General features: G+C 46.1%; 1 protein-coding gene and 1 non-coding gene across 4 annotated transcripts in view; both read left to right on the top strand.

Moving 5' to 3' along the window:
• The first annotated feature begins 6,282 nt into the window (after nt 1-6,282).
• The window catches only part of EXTL3 (exostosin like glycosyltransferase 3), a 138,181-nt gene continuing 117,619 nt past the window's right edge, over nt 6,283-26,844 (top strand). For 2 of the 3 annotated variants that reach the window (XM_062212826.1, XM_062212822.1), the window contains exon 1: nt 6,283-6,360. The gene's annotated coding sequence lies outside the window, so the exon portion shown is untranslated. The remainder of the gene's footprint in view (nt 6,361-26,844) is intronic. The other variant, XM_062212828.1, reaches the window with a different exon arrangement.
• On the top strand, nt 9,800-9,907 carry LOC133775546 (U6 spliceosomal RNA). The gene has a single exon (XR_009868274.1). It is a non-coding gene; the product is annotated as a U6 spliceosomal RNA (small nuclear RNA).

Raw genomic sequence — 26,844 nt, forward strand, 5'->3', positions numbered from 1 at the left:
TTGCTTTGGAAAGTTAGAAATTTACTGATTTAATTTCTTTAGTAAAGGCCTATTCAGGTGGTCTGATGGTCCTGGTATGAGTTATTATCAATTGTGTAAGGAATTGACCCATTTAATCTGAATGATCAAGTTTGTGGGTATAGAATTGTTCATAAGATTCTGTAATTATCTTTTTGCTGTCCATGGAGTCAGTCGTGGTGGTTCCTCTTTGATTTCTGACATAGGAACTTGTATCCTCTTTTTTTCTTGGTTGGCTGGGTCAGAGGTTTAACAACTGTACTGATCTTTTCAAACAATCAGCTTTTGGTTTTGTTGATTTTCTCTAGTCATTTCCTATTTTAAATTTCTTTTCCACTTTAATTTCTGTTCTTATGCATATTTTGAATTTAATTTGCTCTTTTTTTTTCTGTTTTACTATAGTGGAAGCCTAGGTTCCAGGGTTTAGACTTTCTCCTTCTAATATGAAGAGTCTACAAAAAGTTCATTGAAAATGCATATTGTGAAAAATCTATGTAAGGATTTCAAAATATTCTTTTTAAGAAGATTTATTTATTTACCATTTAAAGGTTTATTTATTTATTTGAAAGTCAGAGTTACAGACTTTCTCTGTCAGAAGAGAGAAAGAGAGAGCCTGCACCTGCTGGTTCACTCTCCAGATGGCTGCAATGGCCATGACTGCGACAGTCTGAAGCCAGGAGCTTCTTCCAGGTCTCCTACATGAGTAGTAGGGACACAAATATTGGGCCATCTTCTGCTGCTTTTCCCAGATCATTATCAGGGAGCTGGATCAGAAGTGGAACTGCAAGGACATGGATTGGCGCCCATATGGGATGCTGGCATTGCAAGGGATAGCTTTACCTGCTGTACCACAAAGCCAGCCCCTTATTTATTTGAAAGACAGAGTCACAGAGATAGAGATAGACGTAGATGGGGGGGGGGGGAGAGGAGAGAGAGGTTTTTCCATCTACTTGTTTGTTCCCCAAATGGCTGTTACAGCCAAGGTTGGGCCAGGCTGAAGCCAGGAGCCTGGAACTCCATCTGGATCTCCCACATAGGCATCTGGATCTCACAAGCACTTGAATTATCTTCTGCTGTTTTCTCAGGCACATTAGCAGGAAACTGGGTCATAAGTGGAGCATCTGGGACTTGAACCAGCGCTCTGATATGGGATGCTAGCATTGAAAGCAGCAGCTTAACCCACTATGTCACAATGCCAACCCTCAAAATACTCTTGCACAAAAACAAACTAAGCCTAAGTTTCCATGAAACTTTTGAAGTACATTCATACATTTAATAATATAAACTTTCTTCTGTGCACTGCTTTGCCTACATTCTACAAATTTTGATAAATATTTTCATATTCATTTGGTTCAACATATATTGAAATTTGTCTTGATGCTTTCTTCCATGTGTTATTTAGAAGTATGGTGTTTAATCCCAAATATTTTATAATTTTCCAGTTATTTTTTCTGTTACTGATTTCCAGTTTAATTCCATTGTAGCCTGAGAAGGAAGACTGTTCTTTTAAATTTGTGTATTTCAAAGCCCAGAATGTGGTCTATCTTCATGACTATTCTAAGTGAGCTTGAGAAGAATCTGTGACCTGCTGTTGTTAGATTTAGTAATTCTTTAGATGTCAATTATATCCAGTTGATGGATGGTGCTGCTGAGTTCAGTTATGTCCTTACCGTTTTTCTGTGCCCTAGATCTGCCTATATAAGGTTCTTTCAATAAACAGGTAAAGCTCATTTTTCATGTGGAGGGAACTGGGGGACTTGTCGGAGTTCAAGAGTTAGTCACTGAGGCAGGGGAATGGAAGTCCACAAAGAGAAAAGAGAGGTAGTCAATGCAAAAGCCAAGATTTGTGTTCTTCATGAATTTTTTGGGGGTGGGTGAGAGTGCCTGAATGCCTAAGAGCTTTTCTTTCTCATTGAATTCAGTTAACAACTGTGCACTGAGTGTGGACTTGGCCATGGAGTGTGTGAGCCAGGGATGCACAATGGCTACAAGGAATGACCTGGTGACCACGATACCTAGTGGCTCTTGGTCCTCTGTCTAGGAACCAGCTATGGAAATTGGAGGGAAGACAAAACTGACTTCAAAGTGTATTTTCCAAGGCTCTTCTTTGTATCCTTCTTTTTCTTCTTATTTTTTTAAATATTTATTTAATTTATTTGAAAGGCAGAGTTACAGATAGGCAGAGGCAGAGAGAGAGTGGTGGGGTGGGGTGGGGGAGAGGTCTTCCATCTGCTGGAATGGCTGTGATGGCCAGAGGGTGCAGTACTACTTAAGTCACTGTTTGGGATGCCCACAGCTGGCATCCAAATGCCAGGTTTGTCCCTGACTACTCCACTTCTGATCCAGCTTCCTGCTAATGTGCACCCAGGGAGGCAGAGGCAATGACTCAAGTACTTGGGCCCCTGCCACCCATTCAGGAGACCTGGATGCAGTTCCTGACTCATGGCTTCACCCTGGCTGTTGCAGGCATTTGAAGAATGAACCAGCAGATGGAAGATCTCTGTCTCTGTCTCCCTGACTTTCAAATGAAATGAAAGTAAGTGAACATTCAAAAAATTTTCTCCACTAAGTGATTGTGTGTATGCCAGTGTTCATAGCAACATTGTGCACATTGGCCAAGAAGTGGAGGCAACCCTCAAGGAACCACCAACAGATGAATGGATGAACAGAATGGGGTGTATACATAACATGGAATATTATTCAATCATAAACAGGAATGACATTCTGATGTTCTTTTCCCCCCAAAGATTTATTTATTTATTTGAAAGTCAGAGTTACAGAGGTAGAGAAAGAGAGCGAGATCTTCCATCTGCTGGTTCACTCCCCAAATGGGGAGGCTAAAGCCAGGAGCTTCTTTCAGGTCTCCCATGCAGGTGGCAGAGGCCTGAGCACTCGGGCCAGTGCTTAGGCCATCTTCCACTGCTTTCCCAAGTGCATTTGTAGGGAGATGGATCAGAAGTGGAACAGTTGGGACTCACCAGTGTCCACATGGGATGCCAGTGCTGCAGCTGGCTGCACCATAAAGCTGTTCTGATACATGCTCTAATGTGGATGGGCCTTGAGAACATTATGCTAAACAAAAGAAACCAAACACCAAGGGAAAAAATATCTAACACGGCCAAAGTCAGAGAGAAAGAGAGAAAATTAGATGCTAGCAGGGTCTAGGGCAAAGAGGGGAATGGGTGTTACTTTTTTAGTCAGTACAGAGTTTCTGTTTGGTGTGATGAACATTTTGAAAACAGTGACGATGATAGCTTGATGTTATAAATGAAGCTAATGCTACTGAATCTACACTTAAAAATGGTTACAATGAGAGCAGGTATTTGGCTTAGCAGCTGGGACTCCTGCATTCCATATTGGAGTGCCTGTGTTTGAATCCCAGCTCTGTTTCTGCTTCCAGCTTCCTGCTAAAGCAGACCCTGGGAGGTGACAGGTGATAGTTCAACTAGTTGGGTCCCTGCCACCCATATTGGAGACCAAGATTGAGTTCCTGGCTCCTGGCTTTGGCCTGGTTCAGTCTTGACTGTCATGAATATTTGGGGAGTGAACCAGTGAATGGGGGGTGGGGTCTGTCTGTCTCTGTGTCTCTCTGCCTCTCAAATGAATAAAGAATCTAATGGTTAAAATGGGAAATTTTAGGTTGTGTAAGAGCACTTCCAAAACTTCATGGAAAATGTAATGAAAATTTTATTTTGGCACAAAAATGTTTCGAAATCCATAAATAGTTTATTTTTTAAAAGATTTATTTTATTTATTTGAAAGAGTTACAGAGAGAGACAGAGACAGAGAGAGATGTCTTCCACCCACTGGCCCACTCCTCAGATGGCCACAACAGCCGGAGCTGCGCTGATCCGAAGCCAGGAGCCAGGAGCTTCTTCCGGGTCTCCCACGTGGGTACAGAAGCCTAAGGACTTAGGCCATCTTCTACTGCTATCCCAGGCCATAGCAGAGAGCTGGATTGGAAGAGGAGCAGCCGGGACTAGAACTGGCACCCATATGGGATGCCAGCACTTCAGGCCAGGGCTTTAACCTGCTGCGCCACAGCGCTGGCCCCATAGTTTATTCTTTTTTTTTTTAAGATTTTATTTATTTATTTGAGAAGCAGAGTTACAGGCAGAGAGAGGGAGAGACAGAAAAGTCTTCCTTCCATTGGTTCACTCCTCAGATGGCCACTATGGCCAGAGCTATGCCAACCCGAAGCCAGGAGCCAGATGCTTCCTCCTGGTCTCCCATGCGGGTGCAGGGGACCAAGGACTTGGGCCATCTTCTACTGTTTTCCCAGGCCATAGCAGAGAGCTGGATTGGAAGAGGGGCAGCTGGGACTAGAACCAGCACCCATATGGGATGCTGGCGCCATAGGTGGAGGATTAACCTACTGCGCCATGGTGCCAGCCCCAGTTTATTTTTTTTTAAAGATTTATTTTATTTATTTGAAAGACAGAGTTACAGAGATAAATAGAGACAGAGAGAGGTAGAGACAGAGAGAGAGGTCTTCCACCTGCTAGTTCACTCACCAAATGGCCACAACAGCTGGAGCTGCGCCGATCCAAAGCCAGGAGCCGGGAGTTTCTTCTGGGTCTCCCATGCAGGTGCAGAGAGCTGGATTGGAAGAGGAGCAGCCAGGGCTAGAACCGGTGCCCATATGGGATGCTGGCTCTTCAGGCCAGGGCTTTAACCCGTTGCACCACAGCGCCGGCCCCACCCAGTTTATTGTGAATATTCATTTTCTACAAACTTTTTGAAGATCCCTCATATATTTACCACAATAAAATATTAAAAAGCATATAATAATAATAAAACTATAAATGTGATTCAATTCTTAGCAGGGAAACAGACCAATAGAGCCATGAGTAAAGTAAAAATTTGGAGGTAAAATGTCAAGGCCTAGAATCAAGCATGAACAGAGTTTCCTTGGCGATGGCAGCGTGAACAGGGCAGCAGATAGAGCCGGGGCACTGAGTAGACATCCGATTAGGAAAGCCTGGCGTGTGCTGAGGCATGAAAGCCCAGGCAGGGTCCCTCCGCAGGAAGTAAGCAAGTGTGATCGGGTTTGCCTGGGAAGAATCACTGCACGGAGTGAGGGGACACGGAGCAGGAGAACAACAGCGAAAGCAGAGAGAACAGCACTGCACTTGGCCAGGCAGGAAGCAACCAGCTCCAGCTCACTAGCTGGCACCCCACTGGGCCCCTAGAGCCAGTGGAGGTAACAGTAGACCCACCAAGTTCTCTTCGTCTTGTTTCCTGCTTGAGCACAAGTTTCACCTGCTCCCGTAGGGGCCCACGCGTGTCCTCCTCTGGGCTCAGCTGCCGAAGCGAGGAAGGCCCACGTGGGAAGTAGCTCAGTGATAATCATCTGGGTGAAGGCCGGACGGCTCTTACTAGATGTCTGCCTGTGCGTCCATCAGAGAAGCCTAGGGGGTCTGAGAAAGTTCTAGTTGCCTCCCTTTCACCCCAAAGCTGCCTGACAGCACGGAAGTGCTACCACACTGAAAGGATGCACCTCTCTCTTCTTAAAAAGATTTATTTTGATTTATTTGAAAGGCAGAGTGTCAGAGAGAAAGAGAGAGAGAGAGAGCGCGCGAGCGAGCAAGCGAGCTTCTGTTGCTGGTCCACTTCCCACAAGGCTGCAACAGCCAAGGTTGGGCCAGGCGGAAGCCAGGACCTCGGAGCTCCAGCCGGGTCCCCCACATAGGCAGCAGACGCTCAAATACCCGGGCATCACCTATTATTGAGCCTTGCACCTCTAATTAGTCACTTGTAACGTCGTACTTTTTCACTATGATATCTTTGGGTGACTGACTTTGTCACTCCATGTGAGCTATTGCTTTGGGGCCTGAACCTAGGAAAGTCCTGGATCACACAGTTGTGTGGTTCCCGCCACACAGGCTGCCACCGTTCTCACAGATGAAGCCCGTCTGCACAGGTTTCGCCATCGTATGGACGTCGTTCAATCTGGTCATTTTTTAATGATTATCCCTAGCCTCAAAAGCTCTCCCAAGTTTTAGAGCTGCTTTAGTTGTCACTCATGTCACTACGCGGGGTAGGTGGCCCCTAAGCGGGCGGCCCCAGGCCGGCACAGCCCGGCTCCGAATGTTGTTTCAGCGGTGCCCGCCAGGGGTCAGCACAGGCTCGGCGTTGGGCTGCGGCCTCCCACAATGCACCGGGCTCCGGGGCCCTCGCGGCGGCCGCGGACCAGCTGCACCGCCGCGGCGGGGCGAGGGCTGTTCGGGAAGGGGGCGGGGCCAGTGCCGGAGGGGGCGGGGCCGGGAGCCGCCGCGCGGGTCGCGGTCGCTGCCGCTGTCGCCGGCCGCCTCAGACGTCGGCACCTGAAGCTGTGGCAAGGTAAGGGGGTCCCCCCGCGGGGTCATCCCTGCCGGGGGTGTGAAGTCCCTTCGTGGTGCGAATCGGACAGGCCCGGGGCTGCTCGCACGGAGCCGGGGGGTCTCCCACTCGTCGCCGGAGCCCGGGTTCGCCGGGAGGGATCTATTTAAAACTCTTTGTCTGGTCCCGTCCTCGCGCCGCTCGCGTCGCGCAGCCCGCCGTGGGGCATTTGCGGCCGGGTCCTCCCGTCCTGCCGCGCGGGTGCGGATGTGACCTCCAGGGTGGGGCCGCGTGTGCAGGAACCGGGCAGGGCGTGGGCTGCGAACGCGTGGGAACTCCGGAGCTGCGAGGCGCCGGCGAGCGTGGCCGCGGGCCCTGCCCCCTGCCGCCGCGGGTGCTCCCGAGTGGCCTGTGCCTCGCGAGGTCCCTGCTGCAGGCTGCTGGCCCCGGGGGCTGCCCCGAGCACGCCCGGCCCAGCCGGGGAAGCCGCCTCTCCTCCTCCTGCTCGCCCCCCGGCGGTCCCCAGCGCCACACCCCGGCCCTCCCAGCGCGGCCAACCTGCGTCTGGCAGCCAACTTGAGCTCTCCAAAAAGTAAAGTTTGGCAGGCGGGAGGCGCTGGCGCACGGGGCGTTCGGGAGGGCTTGGGCTCCTGGGTGTCGGCCCGCCTTGGCCAGTTTCTGGGTCGCACCGCCTGGCGGGGTCCGCTCTGTCTCGCGTCTTCTTACCGCAGCGCTGCCCAAGGTAGCAGTGTCCTGTCCACCTCTTCAGGCTGCAGTGCTAAGGGGGCGTCGCCTTTGCCCACTTCGGTCCTCTGATTCCTGTCCCCTGTGTGACAAAATTCATATTTTAAGAAGAGTGTATTTCTTTAAAACCCTCAGTCTGTAGTAGGTCCATTTCTGTAAGTATCAGTCGGTTGATTACATTCGTGAAGTGCAAGCAGTTTCTTATTTTAGTGATAGAGATTGTAATTGGGAATCAAGCTAAAAGATAGCCTTCAGGTGAACAGATCCTAATTCACAGATTACCTCATGTGAAAAGGCTGTAGAAGGGAAGTGAGGCCAGCTTAGTTCTGAAATGTTTCTGCCGCCGCGAGGGTTGAACTGTTAAAGTTATCCTAACTGTTCCCTCCAAATCTAAAATGCCAAGAATAGATGCAGACTCCCTTGTTTAAATGATGTGCTGCTTGCCTCAATAATGAGAAATAAGAAAAAATTTTAAACTGTTACCACTTATGTCCAAGGAAAGTGGTAAGTTAAACATTTTAGTTAACCAGAAATTCCCAATGATCATTGACCACCCCATCTCTGGGTGTTTTTCCTTTAGAATGATAGTTCTCTTTCAAACTATAACGTTATGAATTGCTGATTTGTACAATGAGTTCTACTTAGAAAATATTTTCCATATGTAATAGTTATCTTCATTTAAAAGCATTGTGTATTTGTGAGAAAGAAGATACAAATCCTTAAAAGGTTAATAAAAACTAGGGGGGAAAAAGTCAGCTGGTATATACTAGTGATTCCTGTTAGGAGGTCCCGGGAAGTGACAGCATACCCAAAAGATAAAATCAGAGTCACTAATACACAAGAACTGGAGGGGCACCACTTGAAACTTAAAAGGAGCAGTTTAAAGACATGTTAAAGTAAGTTACGTTTGTAGAGTAGGTTGCAGGCATTTGTAAGCCCACAGCCTTGAGAGATTTATGGAAAGACACACTCATTAACAAATCTGACTACAAATTCATGGCTCACTAAAATAAGCAGATCAGATGTTTCTTATGTCACTTGTAAATTCATGTGCTTTAAGTTAAGAAGCACTTGACCCCTACTTTGGCAACTTTCCAATGCCCTTACTGCGTCTTTAAAAAAAAAAAAAGGCCCAAAGTCCCACAGTTCTGGCTCGTGGAGGCAAATTTTTACTTTTTTTTTTTTTTTTTAAAGATTGATTTATTTATTTGAAAGAGATAGAATCTTCTACCCATTGGTTTATTTCTCAGATGGCTACAATGGCCAGGGCTGCACCAGGCCAAAGCCAGGAGCCAGAAACTTCATCCAGTTCTCCCACATGGGTACAAGGACCCAAACACTTGGGCCATCTTCAGCTTCTTTTTCCAAGCTTCTAGCAGGAAGGTGGATCCAAAGTGGAGCTGCTGGGACACAAACCGGTGCCCATACGGGCTGCTGGGATCCTAGGCAGCAGCTCTTCCTATTATATCACAATGCCAGCATCTGGTGGCAGATTTTTAAAACTGACCTGTGACCATAGATTAGAGTTGACAGGACGACGGGTGATTCTGCATTTATTCATTCCTTCAGCAGGTTTCTGTAAGCACCTACTACATGCAAGTCTAGACTTAACTGCTTTAGCCTCATCCTGTGGGAAGTACTGTGGGTAGGATCTATGAATAGGGACTGTGTCAGGATCATCAAAGTAGGAACCCAGGTTGCTTTTTAGACACTGGTGAAGCAAAGGCATCCCTCGTAAGAATCATTAAGACCTTAGTAGCTCATTTTAAAGATTCGTGTCCCAGCTGCTCCTCTTCCGATCAAGCTCTCTGCTATGGCCTGGGAAGGCCGTGGAAGGTGGCCCAAATGCTTGGGCCCCGGCACCTGCGTGGGAGACTGGAAGAAGCTCCTGGCCTCTGATTTTGGATCAGCTCAGCTCTGGCCATTGCAGCTGTATGGGGGGGGTGAACCAGCAAATGAAAGACCTCTTTCTCTGGCTCTCCCTCTGTAACTCTACCTCTCAAATAAATAAATCAAATCTTACAATATATATATATATATATATATATATACTCCACTTATTTGGAAGGGAGGAAGAATTAGAGACAGTACCTCTAAACATATCCTCTTTGACTTCCTCTTTGTGGTCACAGTTTTTATAGAACACTCATTATATACTGATACTAATTATTACATAGGAGTCATATACTATGAGGCTATCGAAGCAGTTGTTTTGAAAGAGTTAATCACATGAGAATCATCCCCAGCTTTGCAGTAAGTAAAAGCACCCTTTTAGTCAGATTTATATATTTGTAAACATCTTAGCACTGCGCTAGAATTAGAAATATGAAGACGAATACTTTCACCCTGATGTCAGTAACTGCCCCTTGCAGTCTCTAAGTTAAGATGAATAGCTTCCTTTTGTAAGGGCTTACCAGGTTCTTGTTGGGGGAAATCAATGCAGAGTCAGTATGGGTTTACTATGAATTGGTATCTGCTCATGTGCTTTGTGTCCCTGTTCCAGTCTGATGGGGTAGGGAAAGAACTTCTGGAAAAATAAATGCCTGAAATTAGTAGTAAAGAATGATTAACATAACCAGAAGTGAGAGGGGGAGTGCTTCAGGTATGAGACAATCATGGAAATAAAGCAACAAAGTATAAGGCCTAGAAACATAAAGAATGAGACTGGGGAGCAGGGGAGGGGTCAGATCCTAGAGGCCCTGTAATGGTGAGGGGAGTGCTCGATTTGGCAGCACATATTACTGAAATTGAAACGACACAGAGATGATTAGCATGGCCCCTGTGCAAGGATGACACGCAAATTCATGAAGCTTTCCATATTTTTGCAATCTTTACTTAGTATAGAGTTGATCTTCTGTATATAAAGATAATTAAAAATGAATCTTAGTGAATAATGGGATGAGAGAGGGAGTAGCAGATGGGATGGTTTGTGGGTAGGAGGGTGGTTGTCGAGGGAATATCCACTATAAACCAAAACTTGTACTTTCAAAATTTATTAAATAAAAGTTTTCTGTTAAAAAGGTGAGGGGAGCCACTGAAGACTGTGGTAGGAGAATGACAGGGGTAGATCTGGTTCAGATAGCTCACTCTGAAGCCTGGATGAAGGATAGATTTAAGAGGGTGAGAGGGAGGAAGAACTGTTAGGAAGCTACAGCACTGATTAGGAAAGAAATGCTGAGGGCTTAGTGCTTGCAGAATCCTTTACCATTTGCAATGTTCTAATCCATTAAAAAAATCTATTTATTTGAAAGGCAGAGTGAGAGAGATAAAGATCTCTTCCATACATGGCTTCACTCCTCAAATGCCTGCTACAGCCAGGGCTGGGATAAGCCAAAATCAGGAACTCCATCTAGGTCGCCCACATGGTTGGCAGGGACCCAAGCACTTGGGCTATCTTTTACTCACTACCTCCCAGGTGCATTAGCAAGAAGCTGGATTGGAGTAGCTGGGACTTGAACCTGCACTGTGACATGGGATACAGGCATCTCATGACTTAACCTGCTATTCGCAACACCTGCTATTTTATTTTATTTAATTATTTTAATTTACTTTTATTTTTAAATTTAAAATTTTTATTTCATTTCATTATTTTATTTTATTTTATTTTATTTTATTTATTTGAGAGAGTTAGAGAGATAGAGACAGGGAGAAAAGGTCTTCTATCCACTGATTCACTCCCCAAATGGCCACAATGGCTGGAGCTGAGCTAATCTGAAGCCAGGAGCTTTTTCCAGGTCCCCCACATTGGGCTGTCCTCTGCTACTTTCCCAGGTGCATTAGCAGGGAACTGGATCAGAAGTGGAGCAGCGGGGACTCAAACCAGCACCCTTGTGGGATACTGATGCCGCAGGCTGGGGCTTTAACCTGCTGTGCCACAGCACTGGCCCCAGCACTCGCTCTTCATAGGTGATTTCATTTGGTTTTCCTAACTACCCTTTGCAGTCCTCAGGTTAAAATTAATAGCTTCCTTTTGTACGTGCTTACCAGGTACCTTATGTACATCATTTCTGATACTTTTAAAACCCGACAAATTAAGTATTATGAAGCTCGCTTAACAGAAGTTGATGCTAGGGCCATGTGAAGAGCAGGCCCATTATCTAGTGCAGGTCTTCTGAATAGCAAGTGGGTCTGGCTTCTGCAGAGATTTAGACAAGAAAACCATTCTAGACAAATATACACCCTTGGAAACACCCCTCTGGAGTCAGCATAGCAGTAAGAGCATAACACTGGCTTCTTAAGCAGTACTCTCTGTGCATTTACAAGTTCCCTTGAACTAAACACAGAATTTACATGGGATCCGCAGTTCCACTTCTAGGCTCAAAATCCAAAGACTTCAAAGCAGAGATTCAAACATGTTCTCCCATGTTCATAGCAGCCTTTTTCACAGCAGCCAAAAAGTAGAAGCAGCCCAAATGTGCATGGATAGATAGATTGATAAACAAGGTGTGGTCCATATGGACAATGGAATATTACTCAGCCATAAAAAGGGAGGAAATTCTAACACAGGCTGCAACATGGACGAACTTTGAAGATACTTGGTTAAGTGAAATGAGCCAGTTGCAAAAGGACAAGTACTGTGTGATTCCATTTGTCTGAGACACCTACAATGGTCAAATTTGTAGAGACGGAAAGTAGAATGAGGTGTGCCAGGGTGGGAAGATAGGGGAGTGGGGCAGTGTTTCAATGGGAATAGAGTTTTAGTTTGGAAAGATAAAGAAACTCTGGAGATGGAAGGTGGAGATGGCTGTACAACAGTGTGAATGCCACGAACTGTACATGGCAAAATTTATATATGTTTCACTACACACATACTTTATGATCAGATTACCAAGGTCCAGGAGCTGGTTACAAATGTGTGGCTAGTAAATGTAATTCAAAAAAAATAAAAAAGATGTGTCATAGAATCCAGCCCAAGAAAAGAATGCTGGCTGGATTCCTTGATGACAAATTGCAGAAGTGTGAAGCTGCAAGATAGAAGAGGTATCGTTTAGTTCAACCCCTTTTTGTTCACACTGGTGAACAGTGAGGCCCAGAGTTACCCAGTGCCTTGCCCAGGGTCACCGAGCAAGTTCAGGCAAAGGGAAAATGTGAAGCCAGAACGTGTCCTCTCCTGCCAGACACCTAGTTCCTGGTACTGACAAGGACTTTTGGGGCTCACAGGCAAAGCTGTGCTCTGGCTTTCTTTTAGGCAGAAAGCAAACCAGCTTTTCTTCCTTTAAAGATTTATTTATTTATTTGAGAGAGAGAGAAGGGTCTTCCATCCACAAATTCACTCTCCAAATGGCTGTCATGGCCAGAGGTAGGCCAGGCTGAAGCCAGGAACTTCCTCCAGGTATCCCATGTGGGTTACAGGGGCCCAGTGACTTGGGCCATCCTTCTCTGGTTTCCCAAGGCACATTAGCAGGGAGCTGGATCGGAAGTGGAACAGCTGGGACTTGGCCCACCCCAACTGGGATGGTGGTGCTCTAGGCAGCTCCTTAACCCGCTGCACCACAGTGTCGGCTAAAAACCGATAAGTTTTTTAAGTTTATCAGGTTGCTACAGGAAATTCATAGACACAATATCTGAAGAGATTCAGGTGTTTAGCACGTGGAGTTTGGGTGCTGGCTGTCTAGATATCAAGGTTGGGAATAAATGATTAGAGTTCATGCATTCATTATCAAATATTTGAGGACCTCTGTGTCAAATATTCTTAATTTTCAATTTTTTTTTTTTTGATAGGCAAAGTTAGACAGCAAGAGAGAGAGACAAAGGTCTTCCTTCCATTGTTTCACCCCCCAAATGGCCACTACAGCCAGTGCTGTGCTGATCTGAAGCCAGGAGCCAGGTGCTTCCTCCTGGTCTCCATGGGGTGTAGGGCCCAAACACTTGGGCCATCCTCCACTGCCTTCCCGGGCCACAGCAGAGAGCTGGCCTGGAAGAGGGGCAACCGGGACAGAACCGGCACCCCGACCGGGACTAGAACCCAGTGTGCCGGCACCGCAGGCAGAGGATTAGCCGAGGATTAGCCTAGTGAGCCGCGGCACTGGCCTCAATTTTTCTTTTCTATTTAAATTGTCTGCCAACTTTATTCTAGATGGTTTGCCAGTTGCCTTTGGATATAAACTCCCAAGTCACAGAAACCCTTGTTGACTTATGGAAAGGGTCAGTAGGGGAAAATGTAGAGTTAGAGGGGATGATATGAGGTGAAAGGGGCCAACGACAAGTACCAAGAGAGTTGTAATCCAAATGAGCCAGCCCCCAGTACTGCAAGATTCTAATTAGGACTTGTGGCTAAGGGATTGCAGATGTAGAGGAATTGGAACCTGACTCACACAGCTTGCCCCTGCACAGACCAAGTGTAGTGGCTGCCTGGAGGCATTTATTTAAAATGAAGAGTTACAGAGAGGCAGAGGCAGAGAGAGAGGTCTTCCATCTGCTGGTTCACTCCCCAGTTGGCCGCAACAGATGGAGCTGCACTGATCCGAAGGCAGGAGTCAGAAGCTTCTTCCAGGTCTCCCATATGGGTGCAGGGGCCCAAGGACTTGGGCCATCTGCTACTGCTTTCCCAGGCTATAGCAGAGAGCTGGATCGGAAGAGGAGCAGCTGGGACTAGAACCAGCGCCCATATGGAATGCCGGCACTGTAGGTGATAGCTTTACCCACTATGCCACAGTGCCAGACCCACCTGGAGGTCTTAAAGCCTGTGTGGAGGAGTAGAGATACACAAGATACAAAAAGATACACAAGAGAGTGAAACTTGGAGGTGAGCAAAAATGCAAAGAGAAAGATGTGGAAGAAGGTGCAATCAGGAAAGACCCCAGTTGATCGGATGGCTTCCCAATCTTCTGGTCACTAGAGCAGGTTGACTCCTCATAGCTATGCATACATGTGGATGTGCCCACTTCCCGGATACCTGAGGTGTAGGATGTGAGGTACAACATACCTTGAATAATGAGGCACTGGAGTAGTCTTCAGTAAAACAAGCACTGGGTTTGAAACCATTTCTTAAACTCCAGGGCCATGGAAAAGTTACCTGACTCACCAGAGTGTTGCACTGCCTCATCTGTAAATGTAGTAACTTCATAGAGTTATTACCAGAGCACAGAGGTCCTTGTCTTCACACTAGAAAAGAGTTTCGGATGTGAGAAAGAGTAGCATGAGCATGCTAGCCGAGTTTAATATGAAATACACCTGACAGGCCATGCGGGCATCTCAGCATAGAACTGAGAGCCCAGTGCATTCAGACCGCAGTTTTTCTCTTCTTCACTCCCTCTGCTGGGATGTTGCTGCACAGAGGGCTTTCTGGATATGGAATTCATGAAATTCCTCCTGGGACTTTATCAGCACAGTGTTATTGGCCCAATAGCCTCCCCTGGCACAAGGCAGGGAAGAGTCCCCTCAGAAGAAGGACTGAGACCAACCTAGTGAGGTTATCAGACATGGGCAAGACTTTTGACATGCAAATACTGGTCTTGCTTCTGTTTCTTTGCTCATTCCACTGCACAGAATTATCATTTTTGTTCTTTCAGCTTCTCTCACACACATGGGTTAACGTCTAACTTCCTACCTGACAGTCATTGCCAGAATCAGAAACCCTTAATTAGAAATGTTACTGTATTTATTCAGTGACAACTAAGCGGGAATACTGTGTGAGGAGCAGGAGAGAAAAAAGTGGGGCAGATGTGGTTCTTGTCCTTGAAAGGCTTGTAATGGGAAGAGGAAGATGGACGTGCGGACTCACAGTGAGTAACAGTGTTAAAGTGCTTTGCTGGAGATGTCCCTGGTATTTGGGAGACATACAGTGTGAGGATATGCTAGCTGTTTTCAAAATTGTGAAACACAAAAGAGCAGGGTAAGCCACTGCCTATAACACTGGCGTCCCATATGAGTGCTTGTTTTAAGTCCCAGCTGCTCCATATCCAATCCAGCTCCCTGCTAATGAGACTGGGAAAACAGTGGAAGATGGCCCAAGTGCTTGGACCCCTGCCACACACATAGACCTGGGCAGAGTTCCTGACTCCTGGCTTCGGCCTGGCCCAACTCTGGCCATGGCAACCACCTTGAGAATGAATCAGCAGGTGGAAGATCTCTCTTCTGTCTGTCTGTCTCTGTAACTCTGACTTTCAAATAAAAAAAAAGAATCTTCAAAAAAATGATTAAAAGTAAAAGTGAATTATAAAACATAGTGCAGTGAAGCAGGACCAAGTCTTGTAGGTACCTGGGGTGAAACGTTTGGCATAGGATCTGGCAGCCATGATAGAAAAAGAAACAGGTTGAGTTCCATCGTTTCTTATTCTGGCAAGATAAAGTACACAGATTCAGCTTTAGAGAGGACTGTTTTTTTGTATTCTGCAACTAATGTCAAGGAAAGGTATATCACATAGACTCCCTTGAATATGATTTTGAGGCCAATCTATGGACAGTGTCTTCAAAGTATTTTGTGGATGACTCTGAAAATATAATGCAAATGAATGGTTTTTATGCCAGGACACTCTTCTTAGCTTTGGTGGAAACTATTTGGAGCAATTGCTGAATGTATGAAGTGCTTTTCGGTTAGAATTCTGGAGTGCTAGGATTCTGGGAGAGCTGCTTTCAGGAAGCTGCCTGCGGTTGAATCAATAGAAGAACCTGGAAAAGCAGACAGAATTGAAAACATGAGTGGGACAAAGTCTCTTTGTCTTGAACCCAGTCATCTTTCCTGGCCACCTGGAGGAGAGGAATCCCTAGACAGGAAATAAGAGCTAAGTGGTCCAACAGGCATTTAAACTTTGCCACAAGAATAGACTAATTCCTGTGCTAATCTTGATACAAGATAAGCTTCAGGGATGATAGTGACTGATGCTGATGGGTGGCCCAGGGATTAACAACCAGCTAGAGAATATGGTTCACGAGGACCAGACTGGAGATAGGTAGTAGAAAAGGCATGGACTTTAGATCAGATGTTAAACAAAAACTGTGGGAAGCTATTGTTTAGACTAAGTTCCTACACTGGAGCCCAAAGAACTAGATAAAAAATCAGAATGGGATCAGCCACACTCAAGCTTCCTATCAGCAAGTTGAAACTAAACTGTTTACCTGAGTTTCTGAGAAATCAGGCCCTGAGAGAGAGCAGCCAGATTTCATCATAATGAAGTTCCATCTGCCTTAATCCTTACACAGGAAAGGTAACCTGAAGTAACCTGATGTTGGCTAATCAGTCATCTTCCTGCAGTTCTGTCTCCCTACCCCCACCTTAACAAGGAAAGTGGCTTTGAAATGACCAGTCTGTTTTTGTGCTTTGTTTCTATCCTTTTCAGGCCTTCTTTAACTACAATACCTACCTGTTCTGTCCAGGGCATTGGAGCACTTATTTTATGAAATGAAGAGCCCCTTGATTCTAGAATCAAAAGTAAAGCCAATTAAGACCATTGTAATACATTATTGTAATTTTGTCCTTTGATATAGATAAATCTGGTTCAAATCCCAGCTCTGATACTTACTAGCCGTATGATTTCACAAATTCTTTTTTTTTTTTTTTAAAGGTTTGTTTATTTATTTGAAAGAGTTACAGAAAGGCAGAGGCAGAGAGAAAGAGAGGTATTCCATTGCTGGTTCACTCCCCAGATGGCCTTAATGGCCAGAGCTGTGCCAATCCGAAGGCAGGAGCCAGGAGCTTCTTCCAGGTCTCCCACATGGGTGCAAGGGCCTAAGGAGACTTGGACCATCTTCTACTGCTTCCCCAGGCCATAGCAGAGATCTGGATTGGAAGTGGAACAACCAAGACTTGAACTGGTGCCAACATGGGATGCTAGCATTGCAGGCAGTGGCTTTACCCACTACACCACAGCACCAGCTCCTCACAAATTATTTTTAAGATCCTCAGTGGGATATTAAAATCCACCTTATAGTAGTTATTTTACAAATTAAAGATAAAATATATAAACAGTAATAATAACAGCTAACAATGATTGGTGGCTTTGGTCAGATCAGGCAGTGTGTTAAGTGCTTGGCATGCATTGTTTTATTCTTTTTTAAAAGATTTATTTTATTTATTTGAAAGGCAGAGTTAGAGAGAGATCAAGGGCTTCTGTCTCTTGGTTCATTCCCCAAATGGCTGCAATGGCTGGGGCTAGGCCAGCCCCAGGAGACAGGAGCTTCATGTGGGTCTCCCATGTGGATGACAGGACCCAAGCACTTGGGCCATTTTCCGCTGCTTTCTCAGGCACACTAGCAGGGAGATGGATCAGAATTGGAGCAGTTGGGACTTGAACAGGCTCCCAAATGGGATTCTGGCATTGCAGATGGTGGCTTAACCCATTAAGGCACAATGCCAGCCCCTGTGTTATTTTATTCTTAATAGCAACTCTCCTTAGTACATATTACCTGGCAACTAGTGAATACTCAACAAACAGCATATGTTAGAAGTATCAAGTTAAAAATAATTAATACAGATGTTAAATCTGGCCCATTGTTTGTTTTTGAAACCCATGAGCTAAGAATAGTATGTAATTTTTTAAAAAAGATTTTAATTTATTTATTTGAGTGGCAGAGTTACAGAGAGAGGGAGAGACAGAGATCTTCCATCTGCTGTTCACTCCCCAAATAGTCACAATGGTCGGAGCTGGGCTGGTCCAAAGCCATAAGCCAGGAGCTTTTTCCGGGTTTCCCACGGGCCCACAGGGTTGCAGAGGCCCAAGGATTTGGGCCATCTTCTGCTTTCCCAAGCCATAGCAGAGAACTGGATTGGAAGAGGAGCAGCTGGGAGTAGAACCAGCACCCATATGGGATGGTGGTGCTGCAGGTGAAGACTTTAGCCCACTACGCCACAGTGCTGGCCCCATAGTGTGTACATTTTTACATGGTAAACAAGATAGGAATAATATCTCATGACACATTAAAATGATATTAAATTCAAATATTACCATCTATAAATAAGTTACATGGGAACACATCCATGCCTTTGATCTACATGCTGTCCATGTCTGCTTCTGATTTGCAGTGGCAGAATTGAATGGTTATAACAGAAATACCCATGGCCTGCAAAGATTAAAATATTTGCTAAGTAACCCTCTACAGAAAATATTTGCTGACCTCTGATCTAGAGCAAGACGTCCTTGGGGCTTCAGGGACAGCTACAGAATAGAAACTCAGCCAACCTAAGAGTAAGCAAGACTTCCTGGGGTGACTCTTAAGAGATGGGATCTAGAAGAAGCACACATCCCATCCAGTCTCATGTTTGTGCCAGTGGACAAAGAGTGTGCTAGGATGTTCAGGTGTCAGCATGGACAGGATTGGAAAGAGGAACAGGGCTTGGGCTGGACCATCTACAAACTCTACCAGCCAGGCCAGTTTGGGGCTAGAAATGAGTGAAGCAGGCCAAGAAATCCAGGATCTGTGTATTCTTTGTTTTTATGCCCTTGCATTTATTTGTTGTTTGTTGTATATTTATTTACTCTCTCTTTACGTTTTAGCAAAAATTATCTTTTAAAAACCCTGATCTAAGCTGAGCCAAGAGAACAAATGATTGATTCACACCTGGCCAGGTTAAAGTCCAAGCTTCTCAACTGTTCTTAGGCCACATGGTGCCTGGCCTAGCCCTTCTCACTTGTTCAGACTCCTTTCCAAGCTCTCTTTACACCCTGCGCTCTGCAGCTTGCAGCATCAACAGTCAGCCTGGACTGTACTTCTTGCTTGTTTATTCTCTGCTTGTTCCTCTGCTTCCCACCTGCTGTGGTTTGAGTGTATCCCTCAAGAGTTTGTGCTCTGTTAGCAGGGTCCCTAGTGTGGCAATGTGAGAGGCAATGGGATCTTTTATGAGGTGAGGCCTAGAGATTATTGAGGTTATTGCCTCTGGAAGAGATTAATGCTTGTCTTGCGGAGCAAGTTAGTTCTTAGGAGAGCGAGGTGTTATGACAGAGCAGACCTGGCCTCCATCCCTCGCTGGCTTCCTGTCTGTCCGTGTGGTTTCTTCCACACATGGTGCCTTCATTGTGGTGCCAACTCACTGGAAGTGGGACCAGTGGTGCTCTTGGATTTTCAGCCTCCACAACTGTGAGCTACATAAAGCTCTTATCTTTGTATATCACCCAGCCTCAAATAATTTGTTTTAGCAATAGAAAACAGACCAATATATCACCTCTCTGCACTTTTACTACCTAGAGAAAGTAGCCTTCAAGATGCTGCTGAAGTGTTGTTTCCTTGGCAAGGCCGTCCCTCAGTCTTTCTGCCCATCCTGGAAGAGAGGGTCACAGCTGCCTTTTTGCCCCATTCTGCCTGTTCTCACAGCATCTTTCACTCTGCATAGACATTGTTCACTTATCTATGGGTTCTTTGAATCTTAGCTTCTCACACTGCTCCTGAGCCGTGGTCACCTAGAAGGTGTGAAGGCTGAGAAAGAGCATCAGAGTACTTGGGCAAGCCAGGAGGAAGGAACCCTCTAGCTGAAGAACCTAGAAATCATAGGTATACACAGGGCTGATAAGTGAAAACTCAGGGAAGGCTGAGAGTGGCTAAATTCCCACGTGGGCTTTTTTGTTTGTTTTTGTTTTGGCTTTTCCTTTGTGAAGGACAGTGAATAATTCTGTAGGAAATACCTTTAATTAGAAAGACCAAAACCACTATTCAAACAGAGAAGCATATCTCTCTGAAGATAGGTATTCTCCAAGACTACATTGTAATTTGGGAGAGACTAAGACAACATGGTCCAAAAACTTGTTGATCATAAAATGATCGTGGAATATTTATTTTTCAACTCTTTGTCCAGTAATTCTCTCTGTTAAATGTGGAGAATACCTTCCTTACTGCTACCTTAGCAGAGGTATGGAGGGGAGTAGACTCCCCTCCTGTAACAAAACATGGCCTGTGCCAGCTAGCCATAGTGACCCTGCAGGTTGTCTCATAACCCTCTTTGTAGCTACTGTGAACCTTTCACTCCATTGTCAAGTTCAGTCTGAGCTTCACTTATTCATTAATACAACAAGTATCTGAAAACTGACAACCTAGATCCAAATCCTGGTTCTTTTATTAGACTTTGTGAGGTTGGGTAAGTCAGTTAATTTCTCGGAACCTTATTTATATACTGGATAGTATGATACACTATTGTTGTAAGGATTAAATAAGATATAAAATGTGTAATTGTCAGGACACAGCATACTCTCAATAAATAGTGACTATTAAATGCCTAATATGTGCTAAGGATTCAAGTGTGTTATGGTTTGGATTTGGTATGACAGTGTCCCTCACGGGTTCATGTTCTGGGAGCTTGGTCCCTGGTGTGATGAATTTGAGTTAGTAGAATCTTTGAGAAGTAGAGTCCCATGGAAGGTAACTAGGTAATGGAGGTACTGCCTCCAGAAAGGACTAACGCTGGTCTTGAGGAGTGAGTGAGTTCTTTCAAGAGTGGGTTGATACAGAGCAAGGCCACCCCACATGCTTGGCCCCTTCTGCACACCGCAGATTCCCTTTCTGTTTCTCTGTCATGCGGTGATGTAGTCATCACAAGATGCTGGGGCCATGCTCTTGGACCCCCAGCACTGTGAGTTAAATAAATCTCTTTTCTTTACAAAGTACTCAGCCTCAGGGATTTTGTTATAGCAACCCAAAACAGGCTAAGACAAACTCCGTTCATTCAGATGTTTATTGAATGCTTCCTCTGGATGACACAGGATTTGAAGTCCCTGGGTTACTTCAGTGAACACAACATATTTGTCAGGACCACAATTGGCAGGTACAAAGATTAAGTAAAATGCGGACCTATCCATGGCTATTGATCATAAGAATTGTTATTAACTTAGTACTTATTATGTACTGGCTGCTGAGCCAGGACATTTAATTTTCATGTATCATTTTTCACATGGAATCTTATTTTCTCTTTAACTCTGTTAGGTAGGTATTATTGTTGTAATTTGATAATATGGCAGCTGAGCATCAGAGCAGTGCCCTAAATTAAGAAAGCAAATAAGTGGGGCTGGCATTGTGGCACAGCAGGTTAAGCTGCCACTTGCAATGCCATCATCCCCTATCAGAGTGTGGGTTTGAATCCCAGCCACTCTACTTCTGTTCCAGCTCCCTGATAATGATGCCTGGGAAGGCAGTGGGTAATGGCCTAAGCGCTTAGGCTCCTGTCATCCTTGTGGGAGACCAGGATGGAATTCCTGGCTCCTGGCTTCTGCCTAGCCTAGCCCAGGCTGATACAGGCATTTGTGAGAGCAAACCAGCAGAAAGAAGATCTCTTCTTCTCTCTCTGTCTCTCCCTCTCTTTGTATCTACCTCTCTGTCATTGTGCCTTTAAAATAAAAAAAATACACAGCCGGCGCCACGGCTCACTAGGCTAATCCTCTGCCTTGCGGCGCCGGCACACCGGGTTCTAGTCCCGGTTGGGGCGCCGATCCTGTCCCGGTTGCCCCTCTTCCAGTCCAGCTCTCTGCTGTGGCCAGGGAGTGCAGTGGAGGATGGCCCAAGTTCTTGGGCCCTGCACCCCATGGGAGACCAGGAGAAGCACCTGGCTCCTGGCTTCAGATCAGCGCGGTGCGCCGGCTGCAGCGCGCCTACCGCGGCGGCCATTGGAGGGTGAACCAACGGTAAAGGAAGACCTTTCTCTCTCTCTCTCTCACTGTCCACTCTGCCTGTCAAAAAAACAAAACAAAACAAAACAACAACAAAAATACACAAACATTTAATAAAATAAATAAATGAAGGAGCTGGTATTCAAGTCTGACTATGACTCAGGCCTCAGCAGTACATATTCCTACCTTCATTTGGTGAGTCTTGCTTTCAGCTCCTCTGTGAGGCTGTCATTTTAAAATTATTAAATAATTAATTAATTTGAAAGAGGCTGAAGCCAGGAGTCAGGAGCTTCATCCAGGTCTCCCACATGGTTGCAGGGGTCCAAGGCCTTGGGCCATCTGCTGCTGCTTTCTCAGGCACATTAGCAGGGAGCTAGATTGGAAATAGAGTTGCTGGGGCTAGAACCGGTGCCCATATGGGATGCCAGTGTTGCAGGTGGTAGCTTAACCTGTTACATCAACACTGGACCTGAGGCTGTAATTTTTTTTTTAAAGATTTATTTTTTATTTATTTGAAAGAATTACAGAGAGAGGTAGAGAGAGAGAGAGAGAGGTCTTGCATCCGTTGGTTCACTCCCCAGATGGCCGCAACGGCCGGAGCTGAGCCTATCTGAAGGCAGGAGCCGGTTGCTTCTTTCGGGTCTCCCACGTGGGTGCAGGGGTCCAAGGACTTGGGCTATCTTCTTCTACTTTCCCAGGGCATAGCAGAGAGCTGGATTGGAAGAGGAGCAGCTGGGACTAGAACTGGTGCTCCTATGGGATGCTGGCACTTCAGGCTAAGGCTTTAACCCACTGCACCACAGCGCTGGCCCCTGAGGCTGTAATTTTTTACTTGCAGTTCTTTCTTGACTTTTTTTTTTTTTTTTTTAATTTTTGACAGGCAGAGTGGACAGTGAGAGAGAGACAGAGAGAAAGGTCTTCCTTTTGCCGTTGGTTCACCCTCCAATGGCCGCCGCGGTAGCGCGCTGCGGCCGGCGCACCGCGCTGTTCCGATGGCAGGAGCCAGGTGCTTCTCCTGGTCTCCCATGGGGTGCAGGGCCCAAGGACTTGGGCCATCCTCCAGTGCACTCCCTGGCCACAGCAGAGAGCTGGCCTGGAAGAGGGGCAACCGGGACAGGATCGGTGCCCCGACCGGGACTAGAACCCGGTGTGCCGGCGCCGCAAGGCGGAGGATTAGCCTGTTGAGCCACGGCGCCGGCCGACTTTTTTTTTTAATAAAAGATTTATTTTGTTTATTTTAAAGGCAGAGTTACAGAGAGGGAGACACAGAGAGAGAGGTTTTCCATCCCTGATTCACTCCCCAAATGGCTACAACAGCTGGGGCTGGGCCAGGCTGAAATAAGGAGCTTCTTCTGGGTCTCCCATGTAGGTGCAGCAGCTCAAGGACTTAGGCTGTCCTCCACTGCTTTCTCAGGCACATTAGCAGGGAACTGGATCAGAAGTGGAGCAGCTGTGACAGAACCAGTGCCCATATAGGATGCCATCGTTGCAGGCAATGGCTTTACCCACTATGCCACAGCACTGGCACCCCTTGACATTTTTGCCAACACTTTTTGCTATGCAGTAGGAGCTGTGAGGGAAAAAAATTTTAGTTTTACTCTTTCATATTGAAATACTTAATTATCTCTGCAGGAAATGATCAGAAAAGAACTGAATGACAGCTCTGCTTAAAATGTTTATTTGACTCCATTAGGAATTGCAGCTGAGTTTCTCAGTATGTAGCAAAGAGATCTCACTTAGAAGAATTCAGAATGCAGCCTTGAGAATGGCATTAGATCGGGTATAGGGGACACTGTCAGTGCTGTCTTTTGATGCTGGTCACCCTACCAGGCTGAGGTAAAGGGCTCAAAGAGCTGATGCTTTCTTTTTTATTTTTATTTTTTATTTATTTATTTTTATTTTTGACAGAGTGGACAGTGAGAGAGAGAAACAGAGAGAAAGTTCTTCCTCTGCCGTTGGTTCACCTTCCAATGGCCACTGAGGCCGGCGCACCGTGCTGATCCAAAGGCAGGAGCCAGGTGCTTCTCCTGGTCTCCCATGGGGTGCAGGGCCCAAGCACTTGGGCCATCCTCTACTGCACTCCTGGGCCATAGCAGAGAGCTGGCCTGGAAGAGGGGCAACCGGGACAGAATCTGGCGCCCCGACCGGGACTAGAACCTGGTGTGCTGGCGCCGCTAGGCGGAGGATTAGCCTGTTGAGCCATGGCGCTGGCCAAGCTGATGCTTTCTGAATACACCTCACGCTGTTGCATCATCTTTCACTTCTTGTATCGAGTTTCTGGGGAAGATATGACTCTTCCAGCTCCAAATAATTCCACCCCTTCCGCTGTTCTTTAGGTGCCCAGCTTTTTGGAACATTCATGTCTTCCAGGGGTAATGTTGAATAAATCCTCCTAAAAATTATTAGGGAGTACTTCAAGTATTTAGAAAAATAGAAAAATGTTTTCATCCATTTTCTGTTGCTATCACAGGATACCCAAGACTAGGTAATTTAAAAAGAAAATGTTTATTTGGTTCATGATTCTGGAAGCTGGGAAGTCCCAAGATCAGGTGGCAGCACATGGCAAGGGTCTCATGCTGCATCCTAACATGATGGAAGAGCAAATAGGCATGGGCAGAAGAGACAAAGTGCAAGGGACAACCTGCTTTGCAGCAACCCATCCAGTCCTGCAAAGGTGAGAGTCCAGTCACTTCTGCAAGAATTAACCCAGTCCTCCAAGAGTGACATTAATCAGTTCATGAGAGCAGTACCCCATGACCTAATCACTTCTTCAAAGTTCCACTATACCAAAGTTCTCAATACCAGTAAAATGGCAAATTTCAACATGATTGTTAGAGGAGACATTCCAGCCATAGCAAGTAGTGTCATATACCCACCACTTAGCTTTAAGATGTCTTTACTTTCTTTTTGTTCCAGATCCTTTTAAAAAATATAGTTGTAGCTGAAAGCCTCTGTGTTCTCCCAATTTTTCTCTCCTCTCTGCCTCCTGGAGGCTACCACTGAGTTGAAGGAGACATATATTGATAACAATACATGCTGTCATCCCATTTCAGACTAGGTGTGTATACATGGATCATAAGGCACATTCTTGTACCATTACATTGTACCTGGGTGCGGTTGTTTTTCTAGGCTGCTTATCTAGTCCTGCAATTGCTGGGTCTTAGGGAGTACACACTGCTGTGACCAGATTTTTCTGCACCATGCCAGTTGGTGGTGAGTGTGTGACAGTTTCTCCTGTACCTCCATCGTTGTCTGACTTGGAAACATTTTTGCCAATATGATACATGTGAAGTAGTGTCCCATAGTTGCATGTTTTGATTACTGATGTAATTGAGTCTCTCTTCATTGTGTATTGGCCATTTACATCTCCTGTTTGTTGAATTATCCATTCATGTTCCTTTTTTCTCTATTGTGTTGTCATTTTTTATAATTGGTTGAAGTAGTTTATTATGTATTCTGGTTCCCAATCCTGTCCTAGTCAGGAGAGGCAGAGAGAGAGAGAGAGAGAGGTCTTTCATCTGCTGGTTCACTCTCCAATTGGCCACAATGGCTGGGGCTGCGCTGATCTGAAGTCAGGAGCCAGGAACTTCTTCCGGGTCTCCACGTGGGTGCAGGGGCCCAAGGACTTGGGCCATCTTTGGGCCATAGCAGAGAGCTGGATTGGAAGTGGAGCAGCTGGGTCTCGAACTGGTGCCCATATGGGATGCTGGCACTGGAGACAGTGGCTTTCCCTACTACTCCACAGCTCCGACCCCATGTTCATCATTTTTAAAAGATTTTAACTGACTCACCCTCAGTGCCACTTGAGAATTAAAAAAAAAAAAAAAAAGAGATTTATTTGTTTATTTGAAAGGCAGAGTTACAGAGAGAGAGGGAGGGACAGAGACAGAATATCTTCCATCTGCTAGTTCACTCCCCCAAATGGCTATAACAGCTGGGACTGGGCCAGGTCAAAGCCAGGAGCCTGGGAACTTCATGCAAGTCTCCCATGTGGGTAGAAGGGACCTAAGCAGTTGGACCATCTTCTTTTGCTTTCCTAGGCACATTAGCAGGGAGCTGGATCAGAAGTGGAGCAGCCAGGACTTGAACCGGCCCTCATATGGGGTGTTGGTGTTGCAGGTGGAGGCTTATCCACTGAACCACAATGCTGGCCCCTCCTATTACCACTTAAAATTGGATAATTTTTATGTTGTTGAGTTATAGGATTTCTTTTTTTTCTTTTTTAAGATTTATTTTAGGTCGGCACCACGGCTCACTAGGCTAATCCTCCGCCTGTGGTGCCAGCACATCAGGTTCTAGTCCCGGTTGGGGTGCCAGATTCTGTCCCGGTTGCTCCTCTTCCAGTCCAGCTCTCTGCTGTGGCCCAGGAAGGCAGTGAAGGATGGCCCAAGTGCTTGGGCCCTGCACCCACATGGGAGACCAGGAGAAGCACCTGGCTTCTGGCTTCGGATCAGCACAGTGCACCAGCCACAGCGCGCCAGCCGTAAGCGGCCATTGCGGGGGTGAATCAACGGAAAAGGAAGACCTTTCTCTCTGTCTCTTTCTCACTGTCCACTCTGCCTGTCAAAAAAAAAAAAAAAAAGATTTATTTTATTTACTTGTAAGGCAGAGTGAGAGAGAGAAAGAAATATATATATAGATTGAGATCTTCCATTTGCTGGTTAACTCCCCAAATGGCTCCAACAGCTGAAGCTGGGCTAGGCCAAAGCCAGGAGCTTCTTCCGGGTCTCCCACATGGGTGCAGTAGACCAAGCGTTTGGGCCGTCCTCCACTGCTTTCCCAGGTGTACTAGCAGGAAGCTGGATTGAAAGTAGAGCAGCTGAGACTCGAACAAGTGCCCATATTGGACTCTGGCATTGCAGGTGGTGGTTTAATCTGCTATGCCACAATGCCTGCCTCTAGGATTCTTTTTAATATAATCTGAATGTTAAACCCTTATCAGGGCCGGCACCGTGGCTCAATAGGCTAATCCTCCGCCTTGCGGCGCTGGCACCCAGGGTTCTAGTCCTGGTTGGGGCACCGGGTTCTGTCCCGGTTGCCCCTCTTCCAGGCCAGCTCTCTGCTGTGGCCCGGGAGTGCAGTGGAGGATGGCCCAAGTCCTTGGGCCCTGCACCCGCATGGGAGACCGGGAGAAGCTCCTGGCTCCTGCCTTCGGATCAGCGCGGTGCGCCACAGGCGGAGGATTAGCCTATTGAGCCGCAGCGCCGGCCTTTCCTTTGGATTCTTAAAGGAGCTA

This window comes from Lepus europaeus, chromosome 16 (assembly GCF_033115175.1).
Source record: "Lepus europaeus isolate LE1 chromosome 16, mLepTim1.pri, whole genome shotgun sequence".
NCBI classification, from domain to species: domain Eukaryota; kingdom Metazoa; phylum Chordata; class Mammalia; order Lagomorpha; family Leporidae; genus Lepus; species Lepus europaeus.